Source organism: Zingiber officinale, chromosome 11B (assembly GCF_018446385.1).
Source record: "Zingiber officinale cultivar Zhangliang chromosome 11B, Zo_v1.1, whole genome shotgun sequence".
NCBI lineage: Eukaryota > Viridiplantae > Streptophyta > Magnoliopsida > Zingiberales > Zingiberaceae > Zingiber > Zingiber officinale.
This window is the reverse complement of record NC_056007.1, coordinates 6,968,354-6,975,540: the sequence shown is the minus strand read 5'-3', so window position 1 is coordinate 6,975,540 and position 7,187 is coordinate 6,968,354. Positions and strand designations below refer to the sequence as shown.

The 7,187-nt window shown below is 37.1% G+C and overlaps 1 long non-coding RNA gene across 1 annotated transcript; it reads right to left on the bottom strand.

Moving 5' to 3' along the window:
• Positions 1 to 2,903: 2,903 nt before the first annotated feature.
• On the bottom strand, positions 2,904 to 4,299 carry LOC122035175. Its single transcript, XR_006126922.1, has 3 exons — positions 4,211 to 4,299; positions 3,332 to 3,428; positions 2,904 to 3,230 (listed from the first exon to the last, which is right to left on the bottom strand). It is a non-coding gene; the product is annotated as an uncharacterized LOC122035175 (long non-coding RNA).
• Positions 4,300 to 7,187: the final 2,888 nt, after the last annotated feature.

Sequence of the window (7,187 nt, the reverse complement as noted above, 5' to 3'; positions counted from 1 at the left end):
CTCTTGAAGGAGGGGCGACGATGTTCGAGGAAACCAATGGTTTCTTGCTCGTGGCTAGAGAGGGGCTGACGACATCTCTCACAATGACGGGTGGCATTGGCGATCGATGGCAGTGGGAATGCCGTGATTGGGGCGTCACAATTGGGAAGGGCAATGATGTGGTTAAGGAGAAGAGAGGAGAAATAGGGTTAGGAAACTTAGGTTTTAATATATATATATATATAGGTTAATTAATTTTAACCTTAGGTTAATGAAAATAATCAACTCTCAACTTAATTGATATTCCAGGCAGACTTTCTCTAAGTCTAATAGATTCATTACTTTAAACATGTCATACGAATTAACTTTAAATCTTGAAAAATTTCTTAAAATTTTTAAAAAATTATATAAGATAATTTCTTGATTAACCCTTATTATATTTAATTGTCGTATCTCACACACAACATATCATTACTCTCTCTCTCTATAGAGAGAGAGAGACTAGTGATCTATTAAGCCCCCTATTGGTGTGTGTCTGCATGTGTACCTAAGGGGGTGTGCGCCCATGTGTGTGCCTAAGCGGGTGCGTCCACATGGCAGCATTGACAGATGACTGCCACATTGGCGCGCCCCCTCAGACGCACACACGGGTGTGCACCGATGAGCACACAACAAATCACTTATATATATATATATATATATATATATATATATATATATATTGGTAATTCAGGTATCTTACTTTTCGATCCGATTAATCCTAGAGGTGATCAGTTCAGTCCCACAAAGATTTTTTATCAGCCATCAAGATAAATCCGTATGTATGAACAGCGCAATAGCCAACATCTCAGGGCTATCTTCCTACTAGAGAAAATTAATCTGCAGCGCACCACAGCCAAAAATTGACCCATAAATATCTGATTAACTACATAAGTTTCTTGTCATTCTATGGTAGCTCGGGGGGCAAGTTAAACTTATAATGTTGCAAAAGGTGCTCGCCCTTAGCTAGTGCTTTCACCAATCCATTCATAGGCTACTAAGAAGGAGATAAATCACGGATGACCAAGTTGAACTTATAAATAGTTGATAACTAAGGAACTAAACATGTCAATTAAGTCAAATGACTTATGATCCAGCCTGACTTGGCCCTAGATAACACGTGTTCAATATAGCTTAGTAAGCTTTAAACTAGACTTAAATTGTGAGTTGGATCACGAAAGGACAACTTCGCTGACAGGTGATCTGGGCTAAGGAAATCTTAATCCTGAGTTTCACTGGAAATGAATTCTATCCAAGCATGAGCTATTAGGGTTCAATCAAAGTTTCATATTAAAAAGATTTAAGAAAAATAATGAGGTTAAAAGGATGTAAGATATCTCCATTGACATGAGTCCTTTTGGGAAGAGCCCAAGAGTAAAGCCATGAGGGTTTAGGCCCAAAGTAGACAATATCATGCCATTGTGGAGATATGTGGACATTCTTTGGGCACAACAAATGGTATCAGAGTCATGGTCCAGATCAGATGCAATGTGGGATGACCTTGAATGAAGTTGAGAATGGGCTCGGAGTAGGTCAGGGTGATCGGATGCTTGCGAGGAGGTCCGGCCAGGTTAGGGTGGCTTAATGCTCGTGGGGAGGCTCGAAATAAGTCAAGATGACTAGATGTTCGCGGGGAACCCTGAGTAGGTTAAGGTGACCAAATGTTTGCGAGGAGGCCTAGAGCAGGTCAGGGTGATCAGATATTTATGGGGAGGCAAGTAGGTCAGGGTGACCGGATGCTCGCAGGGAGGCCCGAAACAGATCAGGATGATCGGATACTTGCGAGGAGGCAAGTTGGTCAGGGTGACCGGATGCAGCTGCTTGCGGAGAGGCCCTGAACAGGTCAAGGTGACTGAATGCTCATGAGAAGACCCGGACCATGAGAGTAATTGTGGTCCTTTATTTGAGGGGAAGATTATTGGGATTCAATCAAAGTCTCACATTGGAAAGATTTGAGAAAGATCATGGAGTTAAAAAGATGTAGGATATCTCCATTGGCATGAGACCTTTTGGAGAGAGTCCAAGAGTAAAGTCATGAAAGTCTAGGCCTAAAATAGATAATATCATGTCATTATGAAGATATGTGAATATTTTTTGAACACCTAGGTACCACTAAATTGGACATAAATTATTCTATCTTATCATAGTTAAGTTTTTTTTTTTTTTTTTTTGCCTTTCTATAAATTTACGTCATCTTAAATGGATGTAATGGTTGTGTAGAACTTTTTTCTTAATAGACATCACCTCGATTTTGTTTTTATATATTTATTTTTTATCTATCTATTTTCTTACGTCTACATATTTATCTTAATAATTTTATGTATGAAATTTTTATTTTTATTTATTTATTTATTTATTTAAAAAAAAGTCCTATGTTGACCTCGGATGCCCCCACCAATTAGCTCCACAGCCATATGAAGAGAAATAAATGTCATCACATAAGAATATTTTTTTCCAGCTTCATCGAAAATTGACTCTGATTCATTTCAACAAATCTATCAGTGGTAACCAACTACTGGCTATGCAATTCTTAATTAAATTCTCACGGTTGGTGCGCTTAGAACTGAGACAATGAAGGTGGAAAAAGGGAGACTTCAACCAGAAAATCTCTTCTTCTTCATCAATTGCCATAAAATCTTTTAACTAGTTGGGGCCTGAGTTAACAAGAGATATAAGAAAATCAGATTAATTAGTTGGGGCCATTTCTATGATATGCCAGTTCTTATCCACACAAGGGTTGATAATGATATATATCAGATAAATTTATAGTCATCACACTTAGAAACCAACCTCCAGACTCCAGTATTATTTGTATATGGATTGTGTGCATGAGCAACGAAATAATCATGAATTTTTTTTCGTAATGCGATACCAAATCTACCAGAGAAGATTTTTCCTTGTTAATATATTCTGAAATGCACTTATTTCAAATACAATAATCAAACTCTCAATGAGAAGAGTACTGAGATTGCACAGAGTATATATATATATATATATAGATAGATAGATAGATAGATAGGCCTGCACTCAATCTGGTAACATGAAGCCTGAAATACCACATTAAGAAGGAGAACAGGGTGGCGGAGGAGCAGGAAAAGGTTTAGGTTCAGGATATCGCGATGGATTTCCTCGCGGCGATGGTGGAGGAGAGGATCGTCGATCACTGCTGACTAATTTGCCATGGCTATTCATGTTCATCTTCTCTCTGCTTCCTACATTCAGTCTAAGCTGATCAAAATAAATTCAAATTGGTCTAAAATTTAATCAATTCAATTTTGTGAACACGAAGATACAAGATAAAAAGAGAGAATACCAAGAGCTTGCTGGCCAAATAGCACGAGGAAGACTAGCAGTAGTTGAATGCCCTTAACGGAAGCCATCCTGGGACGAGAAGACGATAGGCAGAGACTCTAGAAATATCAGTAATAATATCAGTAATGGAGTTAGAAGTTTATATGGAAACAAGGAAAGAGATGGAGAAAGACTACACACTAGGTCTTTGTTTCTTTGGCTACCTCCATTGGTCAAATTCATTGACAACTTACAAATGAACAAATACTCGAGACGACTTCACAGTCAACTGTGGAAATATGTATACATCGAGCCAATTTTAATGTGGCAAACTTGATTTTAGTCAATCAACGATGTACTATAGGTTGAAGCTGGCTAAAAAAAAAAAGGTAAGTAGGTGAATGTGAGCAGCAAAAAAAAGATTTTGTGAGATAATAATGATATTTTCAACAGATAAAATAAAAATTAATTAGTGAATTCCATCAATCGTGGATTTTTATTTTGTGACTCTATTCAAAATTCTCTAAATTGTATGGCATATCCATGAAAGTGTCGGAAGATTATTGATTGAGGAGAACGAGATGGAGAGCTCTCCGCCCTTTATTTTCTCAATAATTGCTAATGACAAACCATCAGATAGACATGTACGATGGTGTAAAAGGCTTCTTTTAAGGATATGGTGTTAAAGAAACTCTAGCACCTAGAAAGAAGATTGATCTTCATAAGGAAAAGTTAACAAGAATTGAATGTGAAGATGGTAACCCTCTTAAACCAATGGTGCACATCGAGGAATTTGTGTTTGAGGATTTATATGTGTGCCTTGACAGGATGCACTAATAGTTAAAATGCTAGAGAGCAATATTGGTTATTATGTGCTGAAAGGTTGTTATGCGATATTTACCTTTATTGCATAACACACGAACTCCCAACGGCTAGGATCTTAGCATGATCAAATATTCACGCCTCTGTCAGTATCCACAAGAACAAGTCTTCCCTGTCTATCTCACGAACTCAAGAAGTGGAGAAAAGAAACAACCAAAGGTTGTGCTAGCAACCCTTTGGAGGTTTCATCCAAGTGAAGAGAGGAGGAGGAAGAAGAGCAAAAACACATCCACTACATAAAAATGAATCAAACCCCCCTTTTGTACTCATTCATGAAAAATAGCCTTAATGTCAATTTCCTTAATGACATTAATATTTGTCTTCATCCAATGCATCCAATACATGATCAATTCCAAATTGACCACTGTTCATCCAATGTATGATCAATTCCAAATTGACCACACCTCATCCTTCGTGAATCCAAATTCATTAATTCACTCCATGAATCTAACTCATTGATCATCAATCTAAATTGACTCAATGAGTCTAATTTGAATTGGACTCAATCAAATAGTTGGATCCAATTGAGTCTAACTCAATGAGTTCAATTTGAATTAGACTTAATCCAATGATCCAAAATATGAATCAATCTTCATTGACTTGTTCTTTGTGTGTGACCCAATAGGTTCTCGTAATATTGGCAATGTCTCTAAAACTATTTTAGATACATAAACAATGAGTGACATCATTGCTACCTAAGTCATGAGAATGTCGAGATCCAACTTAACCTTTCCATGTCTATTATCTTGTATGACTCAATCCTTCTATCCTTGATATCTAGATTGATCAATGAGTCATAGACCGTGTCATCCTCTTATCAATCTTTATATTTTTTTAATCTCTAAGTAGACACACTCAATCAAATAAGCTCAATATCGTATATTGACTCATTTAAGTATGGTCATGCATTCTTATGTCCTACTAATCAAGGAGTCCACAGATATTGCTTCCATCATATGGAAGGGATAAATCTCATCTACATCACTCACATCCCTCTGCATAACTTATTGCATACCCAATGATCGACTTTATGGTCTACCCTATTACAGGTGACGTTTGTTAATACCAAAGTATACAACTCCTTATGTAGGAAACCGTAATGACTTCGGGTCTAAGGACTATTCATACTAATAGTCACATGAGAATATTTATGACACTCATATAACGATTCATGAAACATTCTTATGGCGGATCATTCAGTACACATTCTCTAATATATACCCATGTGTCAACCTGATATCTCATATCCATGACTTGTGAGATTAAGTCATCCGTTGACTTACATGCTAGTCTCAATGTATTAATATTGTCCTTGTGTATTAATGCTTGACTAGGAATAGTTAAGAGTAGTATTCTATATATCCATAACATCTTACTATCAATTCAACCAACTAATATGTTGTAGACTAGAACCTACTACCATAGAACATTATTATACTTATTCATTCAGCACTGAACTGAAGTAAATATAATAATGAACTTTACCTTTTATTAATAAGTGAAATATGATACAAAAAGTGTCCTTGTCAATCATCTCATAATTGGTACTAGGGCTAATACTAAGATTAACACCTTCTCACAAGAGAAACGGGAAGGCACACACCATGAGCTTGTCTCCATGAAGGGCAACACAATGTGAGGATAAGCCCTTTATGAAAATGTCAGCAACTTGATCTTTAGTAGAGATGTACAAAATGAGAAGTGTTTTCCGAGCAACACACTCACGAATAAAATGAAATTTAATCTCAATATGTTTCATATGTGCGTGAAAAATTGGATTGGCCATGAGAAACATGGCTCTAATGTTGTCACACCAGAGAACTAGTGGTGGAAACATGGGAACATGGAGCTCACTGAGAAGTGATTGAAGCTAGCATAATTCAGCGGTGACATATGCTAAGGCATGATATTCTCATTCAGTACTAGAGCAAGCAACTACTTGTTGCTTCTTACAATTCCAAGAGATAAGGGTGTTAGTTGGTTGTGGTAGACTGACAGTTATCAGGGTAGCCTACCCAGTCAGCATCAGGAAAAGTCGTCAGACCCATAGAGGAAGAGGGTTGAATAAGAATACCATGGCATGGATAGGGTATGATGAAGATATTGAAAAATGCGCTTGATAGCCACCCAGTAAGATATAGTATTACATAAATTGACATGCACAGTTGACGACAAAAGCAAGTTATGGGCATGTAAGAGTAAGATATTGAAGAGCACCAACAACTAGGGGTAGATCTACTATAGGACTAGGGGGCCACTCCCCCCTGAGGCGAAGGAATAGTTTGGGTTGTCGACCGTCGACTGGTTGATCATGCTGCCTTGCGACGACACCTTCATGGAGTAAGTCATCAACCTATTGGGAGACAAATCAACCCAGCCCTCCCAAATATAAAATCCCTTGAAGACATAGGAAGAATTTAGGTTGATGTCCGCCAACTGACCGATCACGTTACCCTATTATGGCAGCTTTTTGAGATAAGTTATCACATAGCTTGGAGACGTATCAACCTGGCCCCCAAACCTAAAATATTGGATCTGCCCCTACCAACATTACTCTGGTAGGGATAAGGATTAGCAATAAAGAGCATTTTGATGCACTATTTTGCCTCTTATACTTAGCATTTTTTACCTCCTTTTCTGCTTAATTTTGTAATTATATTATGTTTTATGAGTAGGAACCTATTTTGGATTTAATTATAATTTTTCTATAATTATTACATTATTTCTTATATTTTTAATATGGTTTATAAGGAAAAAAAATCCAAAGATCCATTAATAGGGTCAAGTCGAATCGAATCTAGCTTGATTTGGAGATCAAATGGAAGAGATCAAGCCGAATATATATGAACCATTGATCCCCATCTAGAGAGATCTTATTCTTTCATTCAGATCTAAGTCATCCAACCCTCTATCCAGATTTGAAGCTATGTGTACTGTCAGATCTAAAGATGAAATCAACCTCAATTTAATCTAAAGCGATCTGGACCGCTTATCTG